Source organism: Cervus canadensis, chromosome 8 (genome assembly GCF_019320065.1).
Source record: "Cervus canadensis isolate Bull #8, Minnesota chromosome 8, ASM1932006v1, whole genome shotgun sequence".
Lineage (NCBI taxonomy): Eukaryota > Metazoa > Chordata > Mammalia > Artiodactyla > Cervidae > Cervus > Cervus canadensis.
This window is the reverse complement of record NC_057393.1, coordinates 12,952,439-12,975,222: the sequence shown is the minus strand read 5'-3', so window position 1 is coordinate 12,975,222 and position 22,784 is coordinate 12,952,439. Positions and strand designations below refer to the sequence as shown.

At 44.4% G+C, this 22,784-nt stretch overlaps 1 non-coding gene across 1 annotated transcript; it reads left to right on the top strand.

Annotated features, from left to right (window-relative positions):
- Positions 1–828: 828 nt before the first annotated feature.
- On the top strand, positions 829–935 carry LOC122446973. The gene has a single exon (XR_006271103.1). It is a non-coding gene; the product is annotated as a U6 spliceosomal RNA (small nuclear RNA).
- Positions 936–22,784: the final 21,849 nt, after the last annotated feature.

The window sequence follows — 22,784 nt, the reverse complement described above, 5'->3', positions numbered from 1 at the left end:
CTTCTTTGAGAATCACCCAGAGTAGAACTTTTGTGACTCACATGGCCTTATAACTTAACCAGTTCTGAAATATCATTACCCTTGATCTCCATCCTCCTAACATTCAAGAGAATCCTAAAGAGCTTGGGTATTAATGAACCATCTATAAATCCTTTCTCTGATTTCCAGGAGTCTAGCTCTAAAGAACAATTCTGGAATGATTATCCTCTACAATCATCCATTCTTAGAAATCATGAATAAATGAGACACTGAATGCAAAGCATGTAGAATAAGACTAGCAATCTAATAAGGGTTTAATAAGACTGTGTGGATCACAACAAACTATGGAAAATTCTTAAAGAGATGGGAATACCAGACCACCTGACCTTCCTCCTGAGAAATCTGTATACAGGTCAGGAAGCAACAGTTAGAACTGGACATGGAACAACAGACTGGTTCCAAATATGAAAAGGAGTATGTCAAGGCTCCTTAATGTCACCCTGCTTATTTAACATATATGCAGAGTACATCATGAGAAATGCTGGGCTGGAAGAAGCACAAGCTGGAATCAAGATTGCCGGGAGAAATATCAATAATCTCAGATATGCAGATGACACCACCCTTATGGCAGAAAGTGAAGAAGAACTAAAGGTTCTTGATGAAAGTAAAAGAGGAGAGTGAAAAAGCTGGCTTAAAGCTAAACATTCAGAAAACTGAGATCATGGCATCTGGTCCCATCACTTCATGGCAAATAGATGGGAAGCAATGGAAACAGTTACAGACTTTATTTTTTTGGACTCCAAAATCACTGCAGATGGTGACTGCAGCCATGAAATTAAAAGACGCTTAGTGCTCGCTTCGGCAGCACATACACTAAAATTGGAACGATACAGAGAAGATTAGCATGGCCCCTGCGCAAGGATGACACGCAATTTCGTGAAGCGTTCCATATTTTTAAAAGAAAAAAAACAAAAAAAGAAAAAAAAAAAAGAAAAGAAAAAAAAAAAAAAGACGCTTACTCCTTGGAAGAAAAGTTATGATCAACCTAGGCATCATATTAAAAAGCAGAGACATTACTTTGCCAACAAAGGTCTGTCTAGTCAAAGCTATGGTTTTTCCAGTAGTCATGTATGGATGTGAGAGTTGGACTATAAAGAAAGCTGAGCACCGAAGAACTGATGCTTTTGAACTGTGGTGTTGGAGAAGACTCTTGAGAGTCCCTTGGACTGCAAGAAGATCCAACCAGTCCATCCTAAAGGAGATCAGTCCTGAATATTCACTGGAAGTACTGATGCTGAAGCTGAAACTCCAATACTTTGACTACCTGATGTGAAGAACTGACTCATTGGAAAAGACCCTGATGCTGGGAAAGATTGAAGGCAGGAAGAGAAGGGGATGACAGAGGATGAGACAGTTGGATGGCATCACTGACTCAATGGGCATGAGTTTGAGTAAACTCTGGGAGTTGTTGATGGACAGGGAGGCTTGGCGTGCTGAAGTCCATGGGGTCACAAAGAGTTGGACATGACTGAGTGACTGAACTGAACTGAAATTTAAGATTTTATTATTATTATTAATGTTTTGATTAGAAAACCCATTTAACTGAAACAGAAAATACAATCAACACACGTAATGGCCACCCAATATCCATTCTCCTCATCTTCTTTTTAAAGATAAAATCACTCCCAACCTCATCCTCAGCTATTCACCCAAGTAGAGACTACATTTACCAGCTTTCCTTGCAGGTAGGCAAGGCCATGTGACTAAGGCCTGGCCAATGGGGTGTGAGCAGTAGTGACATATACAGCTTCTGAGTCATGCCCATTACAAAGGTGACTACTTGCCCCTTCCAATGGGCCAGAATGCAAATGCGATTTTATTAAGCCAACCTTGAACATGTCACAGACAGCAACAATCCAGGAAATGGTAAAGCCACAACCAGAATAATTCTGGGACCGTGGGTGACCTCTTGGATTAGAGAAGCCTGCCTACCCTGTACTTCTTGTCTATGAACTGCTATAATAGAGAGAGAATGAATTATCTGGTTTGAGCTACTGATTCCTAGGGTTTCTTTGTTGCAGAAGCTCAGGCCATACTCTGACACAGGACCTAAAGAGGTTTCTCTTATTTTCTTCTCATGCAAGAAATCCAATGCTGCACACCTAAACCTAACACAACCTTGTAAGTCAACTCTATGCCAATCAAATTTAAAAAGAAAAGAAGTCCAGTAGCCTTCTGCTGGTGTTGGTTCAACAGGTTCTGCTATGTCAGGACTGAAGTCTCTATGATTCTCCTAAACTTTTATTCATGACTCCCAAATGGCAGGTATAGCTCCCATTATTATGTCTGCATTTCTGAGGGAAAGCAGGAAGGAAAGAAAGTCTTCCTGGGAATCATCAGCACTCATCCACTTCCATTTCATCAGCCAGACCACATCATTCCTAGCTGAGATCCAGGGAAGTGAGTTCTCCACTTTTCCGCCTTCTAGAAGAGGAAGGCAAGGGGGAGGCGGCTGCTATGGCCATACTTAAGAGTTCTTGCTGCTGTTGTTCAGTCATTAAGCCGTGTCCGACTCTTTGTGACCCCATGGTCTGCAGCACGCCAGCTGGAGTTTGCTCAAACTCAAGTCCATTGAATTGGTGATGCCATCCAACCATCTCATCCTCTGTCATCCCCTTCTCCTCCCACCTTCAATCTTTCCCAGCATCAGGATCTTTTCAAATGAGTCAGTTCCTCACATCGGGTGGTCAAAGTATTGGAGTTTCAGCTTCAGCGTCAGTCCTTCCAATGAATACTCGGGACTGATTTCCTTTAGGATGAATGGTTGGATCTCCTTGCAGTCCAAGGGACTCTCAAGAGTCTTCTCCAACACCACAGTTCAAAAGCATCAGTTCTTCAGCACTCAGCTTTGAAGACTTTCACATGACTACTGGAAAAACCGTAGCTTTGACTAGATGGAACTTTGTTGGCAAAGTACTGTCTCTGCTTTTTAATATGCTGTCTAGGTTGGTCATAACTTTTCTTCCAAGGAGCAAGCGTCTTTTAATTTCATGGCTGCAGTCACCATCTGCACCAACAGCACCGTCATCATTGCCGTTGGTATTCTCCAAAACCCTGTGAAGTGCACAAAATTATTTTCCAGCTTTTACAGATGAGAAAACTCATCTGAAAGGCTCAGAGAGATTTGGAAGAATGGAGAGATATTTCATGACATTTTGTAATGAATTATGAATTATGCAACTCCTTTCTGTTTTGCTTGGACTGACTTTGATAAAGACTCGATGAATTTTCAATGCTTTGTGGATGGCACAGGAAGCGTTTTCTGGAGATGACCCTGGGCAAGCATGGCCACCAGACAGTTCTTTACCAGGTCACATTTGCTGTCTTATTTCAGGGATGATGACTAAGATCTGTGCTGGGGTGGTCGCCAGTTCTGACTTCTTGAGCATGTAGGTGTCCTCAATAACTTTCGAAGTGGAGCAAGGAAGCCCTTTCCTGTGCAAAACCCCCCAAATTGTTCTGGATATTCCCTCTTACTGGTTTCTTCACCAAACGCCACACTGCTGGCTTGAAAGCATTATCACATGTGTGTTCAGTTTTCATAAGTTACATATTTGCCTAACAAAATATTTACTCAGTCTTTGACCCTGTGAGTGTAGAAGAGAGCATCAGAGCTGCAGAAGGAAACACGAGGCTCTGAGCCAGCCAGCGGCTGCACCAGCAGAAACCCCTCCACCCAGGAATGCCAACTCTCTCTTCTTGGTGTAGCCCCCACCCCACCCCTCCGCCCATCAGATCAATGCACCCTAGGTCCAACCTGACTGGTGCTTCTTCCCGGAGTGCCTCATCTTTCTTCCCATCAGAACTGTCTGACCCTCTCTCCCAACTTTCTGATCCGGAGCCAAAAGGTGAATACAATGAATCAAGCAGAAAGGAAGATAGAAGTCTCTACCCCCACCCCAGTCCCTGGACTATAGCCCCCAGCATCCCATCTGAGTGTCCCTGGAAGAGATCTCCTGCAAGACATGGCTGACCTTTCCAGCACTGACTGCAGAATCTCCAGGGAAATGGAGATTGAACATAACACCACTTCCCCAGGTTTTAATTGGTCATTTTCTTCTCTTCCTTATTCCCACATATTTCTTGTGGTGGGCTCCTAAATAAACACTTTCCTCTCATTTCTTTTACGTCCATCCACCTCCCTGAGGGCCCAGATTGCCAGCACAGGATGTTACACTACCAGAGGGAGACAGGTGTCCCTTTGTCATGGGGCGGACATCCGTATTTGCTGCCTCTCTCACATTCTCTATTGTAGGAACAGTTCCCCTGATGGTCCCTGAGATCCCACTGCTCTCCTACCACAGTGAATGTGGTCAGGGTAGGGCTGATCCCACCCCACTATAGGCATCTGACTTATCAGAGGGTCATATGTGCCTGCGCTATGGGGATTGGTTCAGGGGTAGGTGTATCACCCAAGTCAGGCCAAAAGAATCAGCTCCATTCTGAGGTATCTGTGCAAACTGTAGAAGAGAGGCCTGCAGACCATGCCTTACAGATTCCATTCTAACTGCAAAGGAACTGAGGGGAGAACCATAGAATGTCTAGAAAACAAGGGAACAGTTTGACTGAGGCTTTTAAGAGATCAGTCCGGCGGCTGTGTGAAGAGTGGAAGAGGCTGGTGTTGGCAGTTAGAGCTAGTGCAGTGGAGAGGAATGAACGGCTTCAAGATCTGTTTTGCAGTTCAGTAGGCTTCGTGCTCTCCCCGTGACAGATCTCATGCAGAGCAAAAAGCCCTCAAAGCACCTTTGCACACTCTTCCCCTGAAGAAAGCAATAGCAGGACTTCCCTCAGCCTCAGCCAGAAAGCAGCCCCAAGTGCTTTGACCCAAATAGGATTTTGAGAAAACGCACGCAGTTGTGACATCTGCCATCCGCCCCCGTGTGGCAAAAAACGCTGTTTGCAGCTCTCCTGTCCAAGCTCTTAGAAGGTGAGAGTGAAAATGCTGGAGAGACTGGTTTAATGATTGCCCAAATCGGGGTCATTACACTTACCTGGACACGTAGGAAAAAACAAACAGGAAAGCATCTTGGTTGCCTTTCTTCAGCAGATTGTTCTAAAACAATAAAATGTTAAGTCATCTTATTTATACAATTTAACATGAACCCTAGGAAGACACTTTCTTAACTGATGTGTGTTAAATTATGTCTCCCAGAAAGATATGGCCACTCCCTCACCCTGATCTGTGTGAACGTGAGTTTATTGGAAGGAGGGGTAATGCAGAAGTAGGTTAAGATGAAGCATATGGGGGCAGGGTGGATTTTCATCCAATATGACCAGTGTCCTTATAGGAAGAGGAGAAGAGACAGAGAGAGACCCAAAGGGCTAACACCGGGTGATGTCAGAGGCACAGATTGGACGGATTGGAATGACGCCAAGGTTCCCGCAGCCACGAGAAGTAGCTCAGAAAGGGAGCATGGCTGGGCTGACACACCTTGATCCTGGACTCCTGGCCTCCAGGACTGTGAGTCAGCTTCTCTTGTCGTACACCACCCAGTTCGGAGAAGGCAATGGCACCCCACTCCAGTACTCTTGCCTGGAAAATCCCACGGACGGAGGAGCCTGGTAGGCTGCAGTCCATGGGGTCCCGAAGAGTCGGACACAACTGAGCAACTTCACTTTCATTTTTCACTTTCATGCACTGGAGAAGGAAATGGCAATCCCCTCCAGTGTTCTTGCCTGGAGAATCCCAGGGGCAGCGGAGCCTGGTGGGCTGCCGTCTATGGGGTCGCACAGAGTCGGACACAACTGAAGTGACTTAGCAGCAGCAGCACACCACCCAGTTGGTGCTATTTTTTTGTAGCAGCCACAGGAAACTAATACACTGAGGGCAGGGGTGTTTTGTTTTCTTATATTCTTTTTTCTCAAAATGAATTTTTATTGGAGTATAGTTGCTTTACAATGTTATGTTTTTTTCTACTATGCAGCAAAGTGAATCAGCTATGTGCCCGCATGCTCAGTCGTGTCTGATTCTTTGCAACCCCATGGACTATATAGCCCACCAGGCTCCGCCATCCATGGGATTTTCCAGGCTAGAATACTGGAGTGGGCTGCCGTTTCCTGCTCCAGAATCAGCTGTACGTACACATACATCCCCCACAGAGCCTTCAGTGGAGCTCCCAGTTCTCATTAGCTGTCTATTTCACACATTATGTCAATAGTGTATACCTGTCAATATCAATCTCTCAGTTCCTTCCACCGCATCCCCTCTTGGTATCCATACCTTTGTTCTGTACATCTCTGTCTCTACTTCTGCTTTGCAATAAGATAATCTACACTGGGATTTTTTTAATTCAAACAAGTTTTGAGTTTTTGCCAGAATCCTGAATTTGGGTTTAGGGGTATTTAAGATGTTTAAAAGCACACCTTTACTTTTCAACCATAAACATGTGTTTTATTTCTTAGTAAGGTCTTTGGGGTTATCTGGGCAGTTATATGTGAGCCTTTTTAGGCTTTGCTGAGTTTAAAAAAAAAAAAAAACTAACACATTTTTAAAATTTAAAAAGTACAAGAAGGAGATGGCAAAATTCTATTTCTTGACCTATATTGTAGTTACAGGAATACTCATGTTAAAGTAAATCGCTAAAACAATATTGGTTTTATGTAATTTTCTGTGTCTAATTTTATAACAAAATTTTTTTAATTTAAAAAGCACATGTGTAAACACATATATAAAGACACACATATACACACATCACAACACATATATAGTTTCAAAATAGTATCCTACATCTATTTATTCAAATACTAGCTATTTGTGTATAAATTCTTTTCTCATACCTCTCAGCTCCTTAAACCAAGTAAACACACTCAAATATTAACTGAAAAATAAAAATCAATATTAGTAGCATACTGATAGAGGAGAATGATTTTTGTAAGGCTAAAGGGTATTGACCCAGGGAACTTTTAATTAAGGACCCAAATCATAAATCTAAGGTTGGAGATAAAATTGGACTCATGTCTAGTTATTCCATGCCCCATCCTCTAGATCGTCTTGAGAAGATTCTTCTCTGTTCTAGATCTATATAAGTATTATGGGTCTCAGATGGATGGATTGATGGATAGGTAGATAGAGAGAGAGACAGACAGAGAGATGATAGGCAGACAACAGGATAGAATTGAGAAGAAAAGCCATACATGGACTAAACTTGATTAATCTCATTTTCAGCTATGAGTGGAGACTTGATTTCAGGGTTACAGAGCTTACTCCCATGTTCCCCTAGTTTCCCAAAGTTTTTGCAGCTGCTTATACATCTCCCTCTCACTTGGTTCGAGGCATTCTGTTTGAAAAGCCCATAGAGAAGATGGAGACTAGGGCCAGGTATATCCTCAAGTTTCCCTGCAGCCTCCACCTCCCTGCACCGCCCTCCCCTCCCCAGCTGCTCAGAGAAGCTCTTGCCAATCCAGTGGGATCCGGAGCAGGACTATAGGAACAGGAAGCAGCCATTCTCCTTCCCTCTGGATGCCAGCACCCTGGCTGAGACAGGTTCACATATGTAAGTTCAGTCCTTCATCTTCTGCCTGTTTATTATTTTTAACGGGCACCATATGCAATTCATTGATTTTTGTTCAACGTTTTTCTTTTCCTTCCTGGTCCTTCGAAAGCTATTCCCACCAAGGCAGGCGAGCAAGCACAGCTGGGAAACACATCCCATCATAAGAATCTGGTGCCTCTGAAGCCTTCTCTTTGGACCCACTTTTAGACAGAGGAGGAAGGCGCTGGGAGTGGGGGAGCGGGGGAAGTAGATTGTGCCCTGGTCTGGGCTGGAGGGAATGATGTCATTCTAACTTATCAAAGGGAGTCAGGGCTGTGATACATTTATGGGAAACTGCTGTCGCTTCCAACTGAGTACATGCTATCTCCTTTAATTTCATGATTAGTGTCATTTCATCATTGGCGAGACCAGGCCTTTTCCTGTTCAGTGGCATAAAGCTAATGTAAAATCAAGCATGCAGTTCCTGGAAATATTCACACAATGTTTTTTAAAAATTGACATAGTTCAATAGTTGGGCAATAAATTTTCTTCCTAATGAGACACTAAAAAGAAAGTGAACATTTGATGTTATGCCCAAGGAGAGTTAGCTATTGAAGATTTATGGGCGATCTGTGCAAATACTGTCCTTTCTTTCCAATGAGTTTCTAATTTTGGTTTGATAGTCTCCAGGTGTCCATATTTGCTTGTGATATTAGATGCATAAAACCGGGTAATAGAGATTGTCTCTCTTCCTTCTTGAGCTGTACCTCTCCTGTGGCCTCATTCACGGCAGAGTCGTACAGAATCTGTTCATATACCAGCTGCGCTGACACTGACATGCACACAGGTCATTCAATAAAGGCAGGCCTCCTGCCACCCACACCAGCAGATAAAGGGGAGGGGGCGGGACATGCTCCTTTCTACAGGTTTTCCCCAGAGAAAGCTGGCCTTCTGAACAAGGACCACAGAGCTTCTCTGCTAAGCCTGGAATGTTTCCCCATTTGGAATGCTCAGAGGCTGGGGCAGACATGGCCTGTTGAAACACCTTAGGTCTCCAGGCATTCATTTTCTACTGATGTTCAGATAAAACCTCCCTTGTACCAGATATCTTTGGAAGTCTGGCTGCACCAGGTCTTTTATTTTTTTCCTGGGAGAAGCTGGCACCATTATTATGAACATTTGAGTGACTTTATGCAGTCTTGTAATCCTACCAAAAATATCAGATGTAAGGCCAGTGAGTAAACTTCAAAAGTCTTGCCAATGGTCAGCCATGTATGCAGTGCCAAGGAGGAGCAAAGCCGTCCATCCTTCAGGCTCATGTCACCCACTGCTGTCCTCATGGAGCCCTCCAAGGTAGGAGGGCCAGTGTGGCCTTTCTCCCCTATTCAGCTGCTCTCTCTTCTCTTTCTAAAGTGTAAGGGGCCTTTCTTCCTCACATTAGAGGCACCCCCACACACATACATTTTCTGATGTTCTGGAGCTCTCCCAAAGACACCGGAACAACCATACTGTGTAGATGGAAAACACAGTTGCCAATACTTTCTGAAATGTCTCTGATAAGGATCAAGTGATAGAAAGTATGGGGCTTCCCAGGTGGCTCAGTGGTAAAGAATCTGCCCACCAATGCAGGGGATGCAAGACACTCAGGTTCAATCCCTCAGTCAGGAAGATCCCCTGAAGGAGGAAATGGCAACCCACTGCAGTATCCTTGCCTGTAAAATCCCATGACAGCCTGGCGGGCTACAGCCTATAGGGTCACAGAATCGGACACAACTGAGCATGCACGCATGACAGAAAGTATATAACACACGTAAGGCATTTTCCAATCTGCAAAGCTCTACACATATGGTTGGTAACAATGATAGTGGTAGTGATGATGGCGATGGTGGTCGTGGTAGCCACAATTGCAGTGTTTCTATATACTATCATTTCTTAGCGTCATAGTCTTCTGATAAAGTCCTGTTGTTACTTAATAGAAAATTTTCTCCCACTGAACCGCCTTCTCTACATTGCCTGGAGCCTCTCTGATACAGAATGGGAATCTGAGATTCTTCTGGAAACTTGAATCAGCCACATCCTGCTCCATCCCCACACCGGCAGGAATCATGGAGGGGATAATCCTCACCCGACTTTCTTCACTCCCACTGACTCTCCTCCTGGAAGGCTGAATGGGTGGCCTGGAAGGGCAGAGCTGAGATGAGAGTAGTGGAATGTGGCCCAGGGAGACAGACTGTCACACGGCTGTCACCGGTCCAGAGCCAAAGCACAGACCTGGCGGGCAGCTCTAGCAGTCACCTTGGTGCCATCTGCTGGCCGTTCTGAGTATGGCACCCTGGGAGGTTAAGCTGTTCTGGAAGGGGCTGGAGATACAGTTTGGGGGTTACCACTCCATGGGGCGACTTCCCTGATGGCTCAGACGGTAAAGCATCTGCCTACAATGCGGGAGACCTGGGTTCAATCCCTGGGTCAGGGAGATCTCCTGGAGAAGGAAATGGCAACCCACTCCAGCACTCTTGCCTGGAAAATCCCAAGGACGGAGGAGCCTAGTAGGCTATAGTCTTGTCCGTGGGGTCACAAAGAGTCAGACACAACTGAGCGACTTCATTTCACTTTCACTTCACTCCATGGGGAGAGCTTCCCTGATAGCTCAGCTGGTAAAGAATCTGCCTGCAATGCGGGAGACCTGGGTTCGATCCCTGGGTTGGGAAGATCCCCTGGAGAAGGAAAGGCTACCCACTCCAGTATTCTGGCCTGGAGAATTCCATGGACTGTATATTCCATGGGGTCGCAAAGAGTTGGACACAACTGAGTGACTAAGCACACAGCATAGCACTCTGCTAGGCAGAAGGCGAGCAAGAGAAGTGCCCAGCTTCACAGGCTGCCTGGAAAATCAAGGCATACACCGACTGGGGTCTCCTGGGGAATAAGTGGGAAATGTGGATCAAAACCACTTGAAAAAGGCCTTGGATGACAAGTTAACAATTTGGGGCATCAATCTGCCTGAGTACCCCCAAGTGTGCCCCGTGGAGAGCCAGGGATGTGCAAAACCCCAGCAAAATCATGGCACATTTTCTGGAGAATCTATTCTAGTCAAAGACTTGGGAGTAGAAATTGCAATCATTTTGAACATATTTTAAATTAAACACATAGATATTATCCAGAAGAATACAAAATTCTGTCCATGGAATTCTCCAGGAAAGAATACTGGAGTGGGTAGCCATTCAGGGATCTTCCTGACCTAAGGATCAAACCTGATCTCCCACATCGCAGGCAGATTCTTTACTGTTTAAGCCACCAGAAAATTCCCAAAGATAGTACGCTCCATCTTGTCTGACTCTTTGCGACCCCATGGACTATACAGTCCATGGAATTCTACAGGCCAGAACACTGGAGTGGGTAGCTGTTCCCTTCTCCAGGGGATCTTCCCAAGCCAGGGATAGAAGCCAGGTCTTCCACACTGCAGGTGGATTCTTTATGAGCTGAGCACCAGGGAAGCCCCAAAGATAGTACTGTTGACCCCAGAGACATCTGCCATGTCAGGAGAGGTCTGCTGTGCCCTGGAGGTCAGGGTTTCTAAGTGGAAGAGATTGAGGCCCATTACAGACAGCCTTGGAAGGGACTGTATTCTGTGGGTGATTTCAGATGGAAAAAGACCACTTCCAGCCTGGAGAGGGGCCAGGAAAAGAGGAAGTGACTTTCAGCACCACGTCAGCTGTGCCATGATGCCACGGGCATCCGAGCATCCCCCCATGACGTGCTGCTGCCAGAGGCTGGAAGTCGGCTGCAGTGGAAGCTCAAGGTGAACTGCGAGACTGAGAGAAGGCGGCCTCGGTATCCCTCTGCAGCACCACGACAAGGGCATTGATGGGAAAAGCAGGCTTTGCCGGCATCGAGGGTTACTGCATACAGATGCCTCCTCCAAGAAAAAGTGGCAAATGCCTGGTACTTTCATCCTGTGCTTCCCTAGTCATTCCTCATTCTCCAACTCATCTCCATACAAATGAAAAAAAGAAGCCTTTTTTTAATGATGCCTCATTCCTCCTATCATTTGAAAGAGCTTAGGTCTTCAGGAAAATGACTGGTTGGAATTTGACCTCCTTTATCCTCAAACATTCATGATTTAAGGTGTCTTTTCATTGAGAATACACATCCTGCCGTGCCTTGACCATGGTCACTGGGTTTCCATGCACCAGCTCCACTTACTCAGCCTCTTTTGGAAATATGCTCCTATTTCTTTGGAAATGTTCTCCCTATCCCCAGCTCCCACTTGTCAACTAAGAGCATTGTTAAGGTAATTATTATTTTCTCAGGATGACCAGACGGGTAGCAGTTTGCAAGGCTGGATTAAGTCTGCTCATAGTTTTGATGGAATGTGGAGTCAACTGGGAATTTAGATGTAGGAGAAAGAATTGTACACAGATAGCAACAGACCCACCACCCTTGACCCGTCACTCCTCCAGTGAAGCGGTTTGACTTTGCTAGGTGTTTGTTTGGCTCTGAATTATGTTAAGTCAAGCAAATCTGAGGGGCTGGGAGCTGGAGGCTGAAGCCGAGTAAGCTGGAGAAGTTCAAAAGGGTTTGTGGAGGAAAAGAGAGAAGACTGGGTGAAGCAGCCGAAACTTTATAAAGGATTTTAAAGAGAGTTGCATGTGCAATAGCCCAATGCAGGAGACACGGGTTCGATCCCTGGTCTGGGAGGATCAGGCATGCTACGGAGCAGCTAAGCCCACATGCCATATCTGCTGAGCTCAGAGTCTGGGAGCTGCAACTACTGAGCCCCTGTACCACGACTACTGAAGCCCACACACCCCGAGACCTGGCACTCTGCAACAAGAGAAGCCACCACGATGAGAAGCCTGCTTACCGCAGCTAGAGAGTAGCCTCTGCTCACCACAACTAGAGAAAAGCCTGTGCAGCAACAAAGACCCAGCAGAGCCAAAAATAAAATAAATAAGTAACTTTTTTGAAAGACTCAGAATCTGACTTCATACAGTGCGATTTGTAACAGCACCCATCAAAGAGGATTGTTGTGAGGTTTAAATGAGATAATACATGAAAGCAGAAGAATCCAAGATCCTTATCATCTCTTGTGTCTGAGACACACCTTCCCTTGCCACCCAGCCTTCCATGCACATAACTGCCAATCCCTCAACACACACACACACACACATACACACACACACAAATGCACGCCACCACAGGGCAACTCTACTTTTTCATTAACCTTGGTTTGTTTTGGTTTTTTTTTTTCAAATCAGAAAGGTAATACATTAATTTGTGTTTCTTGTTAAAAAAAAAAAAACTAAACTAAAACTCAACAAATAAGATTATATATGGTCTCTTTAACCACCATCCTGCAGGGCAGAGTGCTCACTAAATACCCATGTGGTCCCCCACATTTCCCAGCAACCCTTGCGGTTAGGTGAGGTCATGTGACTAGTTCCAGCCAATGGGCTATGAGCAAAAAGACCCCATCCTCTCTTTCTCAATCTTAGCAACTATGGAGAAAACAAATTTCAAATGGCATAGCTAAAAAAGTGAAGGAGGGCTGCCCTGTTCCTCTTTCTTAATATCTCAAGGCGCTGGATAATCTAACCCAGTGATTCTCAAACTTGAGCCTGCACCAGGATTGCGTGAAAGGTTTGTTGAAACACAAATTGCTGGGAACCACCCCCAGAGTTTCTGATTCATAGGTCAGTTGGGAAGAGCTCAAGAATTTGCATTTCCAGCAAGTTCCCAGGTGATGTTAAGGCTGCTACTCAGGAATCGCAGTTTGAGAGCCATTGGTCTAGCCTATCCTGATCTAACGAATACATGTCCTTGAATCCAACTGACCTCCCACAAACGTCAGAGGTGAAAACCGTCATTAACTTGTATCTGTGATCTGGCTTTGAGCCTCCCACATGCCTCAGTTCAGTTCAGTTCAGTTGCTCAGTCGTGTCCAACTCTTTGGGACCCCATGGACTGCGGCATGCCGGGCTTCCCTGTCCTTCACTACCTCCCGGAGTTTGCTCAAACTCATGTCCACTGAGTTGGTGATGCCATCCAACCATCTCATCCTTTGTCATCCCCTTCTAATCCTGCCTTCAATCTTTCCCAGCATCAGGGGCTTTTCCAATGAGTCAGTTCTTCATGTCAGGTGGCCAAAGTATTGGACTTCAGCTTCAGCAACAGTCCTTCCAGTGAATATTCAGGATTCATTTCCTTTAGGATTGACTGGTTTGATCTCCTTGCAGTCCAAGGAACTCTCAAGAGTCTTCAATACCACAGTCCAACATGCCTAGGTAACTGGAAACTCTATCTCAATCATGTTTCAATAGAGGAGGTAATAAGGGTATGTGACATCCAGTAGGGTTACTTGGTGCCCAGAAAATGTGTATAAACCCACCCTTAGTGTACGAGGGTTGCCCTGTTATCACTGCTCCTCTGCTCAGCTTTGCTCCCAGGGGTCCAGTCATCAGCCCTGAAGCCTGGGTGAGCCCAGAGGTGCTTCCCAGCCTCCTCTACATAGGGTGAGGACTCAGCCAGAGACTCCCTCTCCTTCTCTAGCCCAGACCTTGCGCTTAGTCGTCTCTCTCCACCACAGCCCACAGCCATCTCCACATCGGGCTGCTGCATGTCAGTGGAACTCAGAGCAAGAGTATTTGTGAACATTGTGCACACACACACACACACACACACACACACACACTCAAACCCATCCACTTCCCAGCCATGGAGGAGCTCAACTCATTTTGTGACCTGAGCTACTTCTCCAAGAGCCTAGATCCCCAAACAGAACCAAGATGGGTCTGGGAGTTACAATCCATGTGCTGGCAGGTGCCTGGCAGGTGGCATTTTTGACTTTGAGACAATAAGGCAATTAGAGAAGAAAGCCCCAGCTGGGAGGGGCTTGGAGGTCACACAGGACAGAGGAAGGAAACGCCACTCACACTTATGAGCTGCGAGAACAGCACAGGAATGAGCATCTCTGGAAATCACCTGCCCCAGAGGCACCCACAGAGCTGATGTGTTTTCCATGTATGATGTATCCAAACCACACACCAGCGTGTAATTCCTATTGCTTCAGTCCTGGTTTTGTGCCAAAATTAATACATTTCTCAAAGCTTCTCAAAGACCCAACAGGTTCCCAATTACCATCATGGCCCAGAACTGCAGAAAGGACAATTGCCTTAGGAAAGTGTTCTGGAGCATGAAGGGAAGGTAATGAATATTGGTTTTTCTCTACTTATGTGTTAATTTTTATTAATCTTTTGCCCTTGTTTACAAAAGAAGTTTTTTATATTATAAAATGTCCAAAATATTATAGAAATGCTTGCTCTAAGAGGTAGAAGTCCTCCGTAATCTCACCTCTCAGAATTAAATATCAACAATGATTAGGTGCGTATTTCTCCACATTTTTTGTCCATGTGTATATTTTAATTACTTTTAAAAAAATAGAATGTTACCGATGTGAAGACTTTTTTCAAACAACAGATCGTGAATCTGTCAAAGCAAAGAGATCTACCAGCCTCATTCTTTCAAAAAGTTGTAGAGTATTTTCTTGAATGCACCATAATTTATTTAATCTGTCTTCCATTGGCTGACATTTTCTCTACCCAAGTTTCTAAATGACTCCCAGAGGGGTTAACTGGCTTGTGCCAGGCGACACAGATATTCAGAGATGGCCCCCAGCTAGTCCTTCTCCTATCTGTGACCCCTTGACTTTCCACTTTATTTATCCCAGTTTCTAAGGGCATGAGTAGGGCCAGTTCTGGAGAAGGACTCAGACCAGCTTTTGTCCCAAGGATTCCAGAGAACTGGGGACAGTTGACTGTCACAGCTAAGAGAATGCCAGCCAGGTCTTTTCACTAAAGAGTGATTTAGACATGTGCCATCCTACTGAATTAGTAAAAACATACAGACAAAGAACATAAAAGAATCTGGGGGAGAAAAAAAAAAATGATGTCTGGTCCTTAAATCACTTTTTGATAATGAGTGTCATATATTTAAATGTTCACACATAATCATCACATTAGTATTAACTATACCATCAAAGACAATCTGATTACATAATATGCTTCTTCATGTATCACCGCCATGAACTTGTTAATACATGTAATTATAAATGGAGAAGTAGATTGAGGGCATATCCATAGAAGCCTCTGGAAGTCTGAGTGTGATTTCCTGCTGTTTCTCATCAACTTGCATGAGACAAAGCTAAATGGCTGCACTGGCACCCTGATGCCAGGCCTTACTGCCAGGCTGTCCCCCCACCCCTAACCAGGCCTCGTGGCAGACCTACTTTTGCTGATTGTGGGGGGCCTTGTGATCCCCATGTGTCACCGAAGGACTCTCTGTTTACAAGAGTCAATGCCCAACTCTAACGGGCTTCAGAAGGAAAAGTTGGTGGGCGGCATCTCGGGAAGTCACTGGGGTGATGTCCAGATCTAAATAAGCCGGAATCAGGAAAAGAGAAGTGAGACTGGTCTTGGGAATCTCAGGAACTGGAAGGAACTCAAATTCTTCCCCGACGTGTCTACCCTCATCACTCCACTGGGGCTCTGACACCCGCTGAACCACCTTCTACACAGACGCTCCCTCAGCCGGTGCGGGCTGCAGGCCCTGTGCGAGGCCACCCTCCTCTTCTCACGCACAGATCCCCCAGCTCGCCACACGCAGAGGGAGGTCACCCCTGCCAGGCCACACAGGTTCTCACATTCTAGGACAGCTCTGCCATGCTCACTAGGCCGCCCCACTGGACACAAACACCCTCGACACGCTCATTCCACCACACATTCCGCCCCCCACCAGGTACTGGGTTCCCAGACACCCTGTGCAGACGCCACCCTTGTCTGGCCCCACCTAAGGGCATCTGAACACAATTGTTTGGGAAGGAGAGAAGAGGGGAGAGAGAGGAGGGCAGGGGAAAGGACTGAAATTTTTGAACTGAGAAAATATATTCCATCTAAGATGACTCTTAGGGCTTCTCTCCTAGCTCAGTCAGTAAAGAATCCGCCTGCAATGTTGGAGACCTGGGTTCGATACCTGGGTCCAGAAGATCCCCTGGAGAAGGAAATGGCAACCCATTCCAGTATTCTTGCCTGGAAAAATCCCATGGACAGAGGAGCCTGGCAGACTACAGTCCATGGGGTCACAAAAGTAGGACACGACTTAGCAACTAAAGAAGAACCACCAAGAAGACTCTGTGGAAGAAAAGCTATGATAAACCTAGACATGTATTAAAAAAGCAGAGGCATCATGTTGCTGACAAAGGTCCATCTAGTCAAAGCTATGGTTTTTCCAGTAGTGACGTATAGATGTGAGAGTTGGACAGTAAAGAAGGCTGAGTGCTGAAAACTTGATGCTTTCAAATTGTGGTGCTGGAGAAGACTCTTGAAAGTCTTGGACTGCAAGATTAAATCAGTCCATTCTAAAGGAAATCAACCCTGAATATTCATTGGAAGGACTCATGCTGAACCTGAAGCTCCAATACTTTAGCCACCTGATGCAAAAACCAGCTCTTTGGAAAAGACCCTGATGCTGGGAAAGACTGAAGGCAAAAGGTGAAGGGGGCTGCAGAGGATGAAATGGCTAGATAGCATCACCGACTCAAAGGAAATGAACTTGAACAAACTCCAGGAGATAGTGAAGGACAGGAAAACCTGGCATGCTGCAGTCCATGGAGTCACGAAGAGTCAGACGCTACTTAGTGACTGAAGAACAACAAAAAGAGAAATAAAATTGGGCAACAAAACAGTACATAGACTAGAGTGATGCTCGGAGACAGGGACCCCAGAGTTGGGGCTGATTTAATAGTCCTGAGCATGGTAGTGGGGTGGAGTGGGGAAAAATGGATCATTTTGTTTGATTGAATTTTTATTTGTATCTGAAGGGGAATATATTAAAATGAACTCATGTTTAACTCTAAAATTCTGTATATTGACACAGAATGCTTCTTTCCACCCAAATGATAGTGGCACAATCTCTGCTCAGCTTAAAACTGAACACTTTGTCCCCTCAGATTGTCCCACGGTCGCTCCAGGATCGAAGGGCTGTGTCATTGTGAGCCCGCAGCAGTCACCACGTAGTGTCTTCGCCTCTCCCTCTTTTGCCACATCCCGTGAGTCTACATCTGGGTCCTTAAATTTCCATGGGGAAGGCTCCCCAGGGCCACGGCCATCATGAACCCCAGGGTCCCTCCCGTTGACCTGAGTGTCCGCAGCTCTCCAGTCTACAGGCAGTAGGCACCTCCCCATACTGTGACTTTCTTTTGTCACCTGAGCCCCAAAGCAGCTCTGACTTTGTCCAGAATCTAACTTAGCCCAGGCTTCTCATGGAAACAGCTCTATCTGTTCCAACTTTCAACCCTTCAACCACAGTAGGTCTTCCCTAGACCAAGCAGCAAGTCTTAGCAAATCCTCTCCCTCCTCTGTTTATCCCACGGTCCTCTTCCCTCCTGAAGTCCTCCTTCTTTGAAAGTGAAAGTGCTCAGTCGGGTCCGACTCTTTGCAACCTCATGGACAATACAGTCTAAGGAATTCTCCAGACCAGAATACTGGAGTGGGTAGCCTTTCCCTTCTCCAAGGGATCCTCCCAACCCAGGGATTAAACCCAGGTCTCCCACGTTGCAGGTGGATTCTTTACCAGCTGAGCCACAAAGGAAGCCCTCCTTCTTTATCCAGTAATAAAACATACACTCCTAGATATATCAGCAGATATTAGCAGATCCCAAGGGAAGGGGCAGGATAGAACCCTTCCTAGCAGCCCCGAACATCAAACAAAAATGCCTATGACTTGTAGTTGTTTAAATAGGACAGACTCTGAGTCATAAAACTGTAACAGAGTTTCCAAATTTCAAAAGAATCATTTGTGTAAGGCTGAATACTGAAGACTTCTATCTTCAGAGATGTCAACTCTCAGAGCCAGTTGGTGTCTTCAAGGAAGACTCAAGGGATCAAAACGAAGAGACCGCTGGTGTTCAGTCTTGAAGATGACCTCACGCCTATAGCGAGAGCAGTATTGCATTCTGGGAAGTGCTTGGGCTCTGGAGTGAATCAACCTGAGTTCAAATCCTCCCTCCACCATTCAAGCAACCCCTCGATATCTCTGGGTCTCTGTTTCTTTACGAAGATTGTTTGACAATATCTGTGTCAAGCCTCTAGTACATGGGAGACCCTCATACACAGCAAATCTTATTACTAACTAATAGTGGGATACACAGCTACTTTATTTTATTCCTTTTTCTGTGTCTCTTCCAGTTAAAAAATGTAAACAAAGTTGTCTGGAATATATTCTATATTTATTTGTCAAATTGCTTTTTAAAGATCCGCCCAAAATGTTTTATCATTTTAGTAAAAATATCAAATGATAGAAATCAAATTCAGTTTCTAGCCTATTTTCTCTTTATTTGGAATTTTCATTGAAATCATGCATAAAAAGTTCTCTCTCCTTCAACACACGGCTAGGACCAGTCTAGCCCTCCATCCCAAGGCTGCCCAAAACTTAGTTGTAATGTATCCGTGAGCCCCCCATGTTTCTGATTCAGCTCAGAAAAGACCCTTCAGCAGCTTGTTGGCTGGATGTCCTTTGGTGGAAATTCAGCACTGCACTCTACCAATTCAAATGAAAAACTGAAATCCAGAAATGCAACTTTTTATGTTCTTTTTGACCATGAAAAGAACCAGGGGAATTCCTCAAGGAGACATTGCCTGCCAAGCAATCACTGAGATGTGGCCTGTCTTCCCTGAAATGGCTTTCAGGGTCTCCACTTGATCTTTGGCCTTGGACTAGGAGAATCACTAGTTCCACTCTCACACGCTAGCCACATACACAGGAGCCAGGCTTGGGGTGCTACTGCAGTGACGCAGGGAATGGGTTGGAGGCCAGAAATCAGGAGAAGGGAAGCAAGTCTTCAGTTTCATCAAGAATCTTGCTTCTCCCACCCCTTCTTAGCTCATGTGATTGGGTGGATCAGTGGTCTTTGGCCCAGTGAGATGACCACTTTCTACTTGGCTGATACCCTGTGCTTTCCTGAACCAGAAAAGGCCCTCAGCAGGGAAAACAGAGGTAAGTACATAAGACGGAGCTTAGCTCAATTCTTCCATATCCTTCAAGGATTGTGCTTCTTCTGGCTCCTGCCTGCTTGGATTGCTCTCCAGTGCCTGCCAACAGAGGTATCCATAGATTACATATATACAAAATGCAACTTCCATAGAACATATTATATATAACGTGTATAATTTTCCTCTAGCTTTTATAATTGCTATCAGTGGAAGGCTAACCCAATACACGCTGCTTTGACTGGAATTGGAACTCTAGTGTGAATGATATTTAATAGCAGAAGACAATCCTTCCATCAGTTCAGTTCAGTCGCTCAGTCATGTCTGACTCTTTGTGACCCCATGAATCACAGCACGCCAGGCCTCCCTGTCCATCACCAACTCCCGGAGTTTACTCAAACCCATGTCCAACGAGTCGGTGATGCCATCCAACCATCTCACCCTCTGTCGTCCCCTTCTCCTCCTGCCCCCAATCCCTCCCAGCATCAGGGTCTTTTCCAATGAGTCAGCTCTTCGCATGAGGTGGCCAAAGTATTGGAGTTTCAGCTTCAGCATCAATCCTTCCAATGAACACCCAGGACTGATCTCCTTTAGGATGGACTGGTTGGATCTCCTTGCAGTCAAAGGGACTCTCAAGAGTCTTCTCCAACACCATAGTTCAAAAGCATCAGTTTTTCGGTGCTCAGCTTTCTTCACAATCCAACTCTCACATCTATACATGACCACTGGAAAAACCATAGCCTTGACCAGACGGACCTTTGTTGGCAAAGTAATGTCTCTGCTTTTTATTATGCTATCTAGGTTGGCCATAACTTTCCTTCTAAGGAGTAAGCATCTTTTAATCTCATGGCTGCAATCACCATCTGCAGTGATTTTGGAGCCCAAAAAAATAGTCTGTCACTGTTTCCACTGTCTCCCCATCTATTTCCCATGAAGTGATGGGACCAGATGCCATGATCTTAGTTTTCTGAATGTTGCGCTTTAAGCCAACTTTTTCACTCTCCTCTTTCACTTTAATCAAGAGGTTTTTTAGTTCCTCTTCACTTTCTGCCATAAGGGTGGTGTCACCTGCATATCTGAGGTTATTGATATTTTCTCCCGGCAATCTTGATTCCAGCTTGTGCATCTTCCAGCCCAGCATTTCTCATTATGTACTCTGCATATAAGTTACATAAGCAGGGCGACAATATACAGCCTTGACGTACTCCTTTTCCTATATGGAACCAGTCTGTTGTTGCATGTCCAGTTCTAACTATTGCTTCCTGACCTACATACAGATTTCTCAAGACCTTCCATAAGACTCTTCAAACGAAGTCTTATGTGAAAGCCTCATACAGAGAGCAGATGAAAGAAAAGCTAGTTCAGTGTTGGCCAGGTCAGTAGAAAGTATCCAGATCCAGATATGCACAGAAAATGGAACATGTGCATGGTCCTTGGGACTCTTGAAGTCTGAAAACCACCAAGAGAAAGGATGTGGGTTTTGGCTTTGGAGAGACTTTAGTTTGAATACTAAAGCTTACTAGGTATGTGTCCATAGGTAAGTGATTTAACTTCTCTAGAGCAAAGCTCTTTGTCTGCAAAATGGAGACAATCCCAATCCCATTTCCTTTTTTTTTTTTTTTTTTTTGGTGGCACTGTGTAGCTTGTGAATCTTAGTTCCCAGACCAGGGATAGAATCCAGGCCCTCAGCAGTGAAAGCATGGAGTCCTAGCCATTGGTCTGCCAGGAAATTTCCCCTATCTTGCTTTTTAATGAAAAGTTGTTATAAGGATTAGCACAAAGTACATGAAAAACAATTTGCACATCACCTATTGTATAATGGACAGTATTGTGAGCTTCTCAAGGACAGGGTTATTTTCTCCACTTTTCTAACTCAGCTCCCATCCAAGGACTAAACACTTGCTGAATAAATTTTTGTTGTTTTGCTTGCCTTTTCTCTATTAAAAACATTTCCACGTAGGTCTCTACAACCCTAAATCATGAGCTGTCATTGTTCTGAAATATCACCATGGGACACAAGATCATGTTGAGAAGTATTAGGCTAAACAGAGCTTTTAATTGCAAATGGAAGATAAATGAAGATGGACTCCTGTCTATGTGTGCACAGGAAAGCTGAAGGTTCAGATGGTGATAGGAAATTGATACTGCTCCCTGCCATGCTTAATGTGAAAAATACACTGACCTCCTGTAACAGCCCACATCTCTCTAAAGACATGTAAAAACAAATCAGTAGCACATCCTTTTTAAGAAATAAATTTGTTTTATGAAATGTGTAAATGGACTAATACATAGAGGATCATGGAAGCCTTTACCACTGCTGATAATCTTGTCAATAAAGCATCTTGTAATTTTTCTAGGGAAAAAAATCAGTTTTCTGATTTCAGTCTTTAAAGAAGAGGGAAATGTTTCTTGCAACACAGCAAATCCAAGGAAAGTAGGAAGATAGCACTAATAAATATAAAAAAGGGAACATTAATTAATCAGAAAACAAAGGAGAACACAGAAAATAAACAATTCTCTAGATACTGTAAATTCTTTTAAGAAAGAAATAATAGATGCTGAGAATTAGAAATAAGCAAAGGGGTATAAACAAAGATATGAAATATATTTTAAATCTTGAAATAATATGCATAATTCTATGACACTAAATTTTAGAAGGTTAATAAAATGGATGGTTTTGTAAGAAACTGTAAATTGTCAAAACTGTCTGAAGAAATAAACAGGATATCTGAGCAGATCAGCAATTCTGCAAAAAGCTAAAAGAGTAAACTAAGAATTGAAAAAACAGTTTAGAAGAACTCTGGGCCCAGATGATTTGACAGGCTATTTCTTTTCTTTCCAGAAACTATCATTACCATTTTGTATAAATAATCCTATAAAGTCTGTAAAAGATAGTAAGTTTCCAAATCAGTTCATCAAGCTTAGCACAATCATGATATAGCACCATGAAAAGAATAAACAATAGACCAACCCCTCTTGTGAATATAAATATAAATTGCAAGTCAAACCAATTCTAAGTGAGAGCAGCACCATAATTAAGGATGATTTGGAATATAAGAATGGTTCAGTACCAGGAAAGCTATTAGTGTAATTTATCACATCAGTAGATCAGAGAATTTAACACAGCCGGAAGAGAGGAGAGTCAGAGGCCAAGCTTCGGATGCTAAAGTCAGAGCCCCTGCATAGGAAACAAGGTTTTTCTTCTATGTTGTGACTTTTACCAAGCAATCTA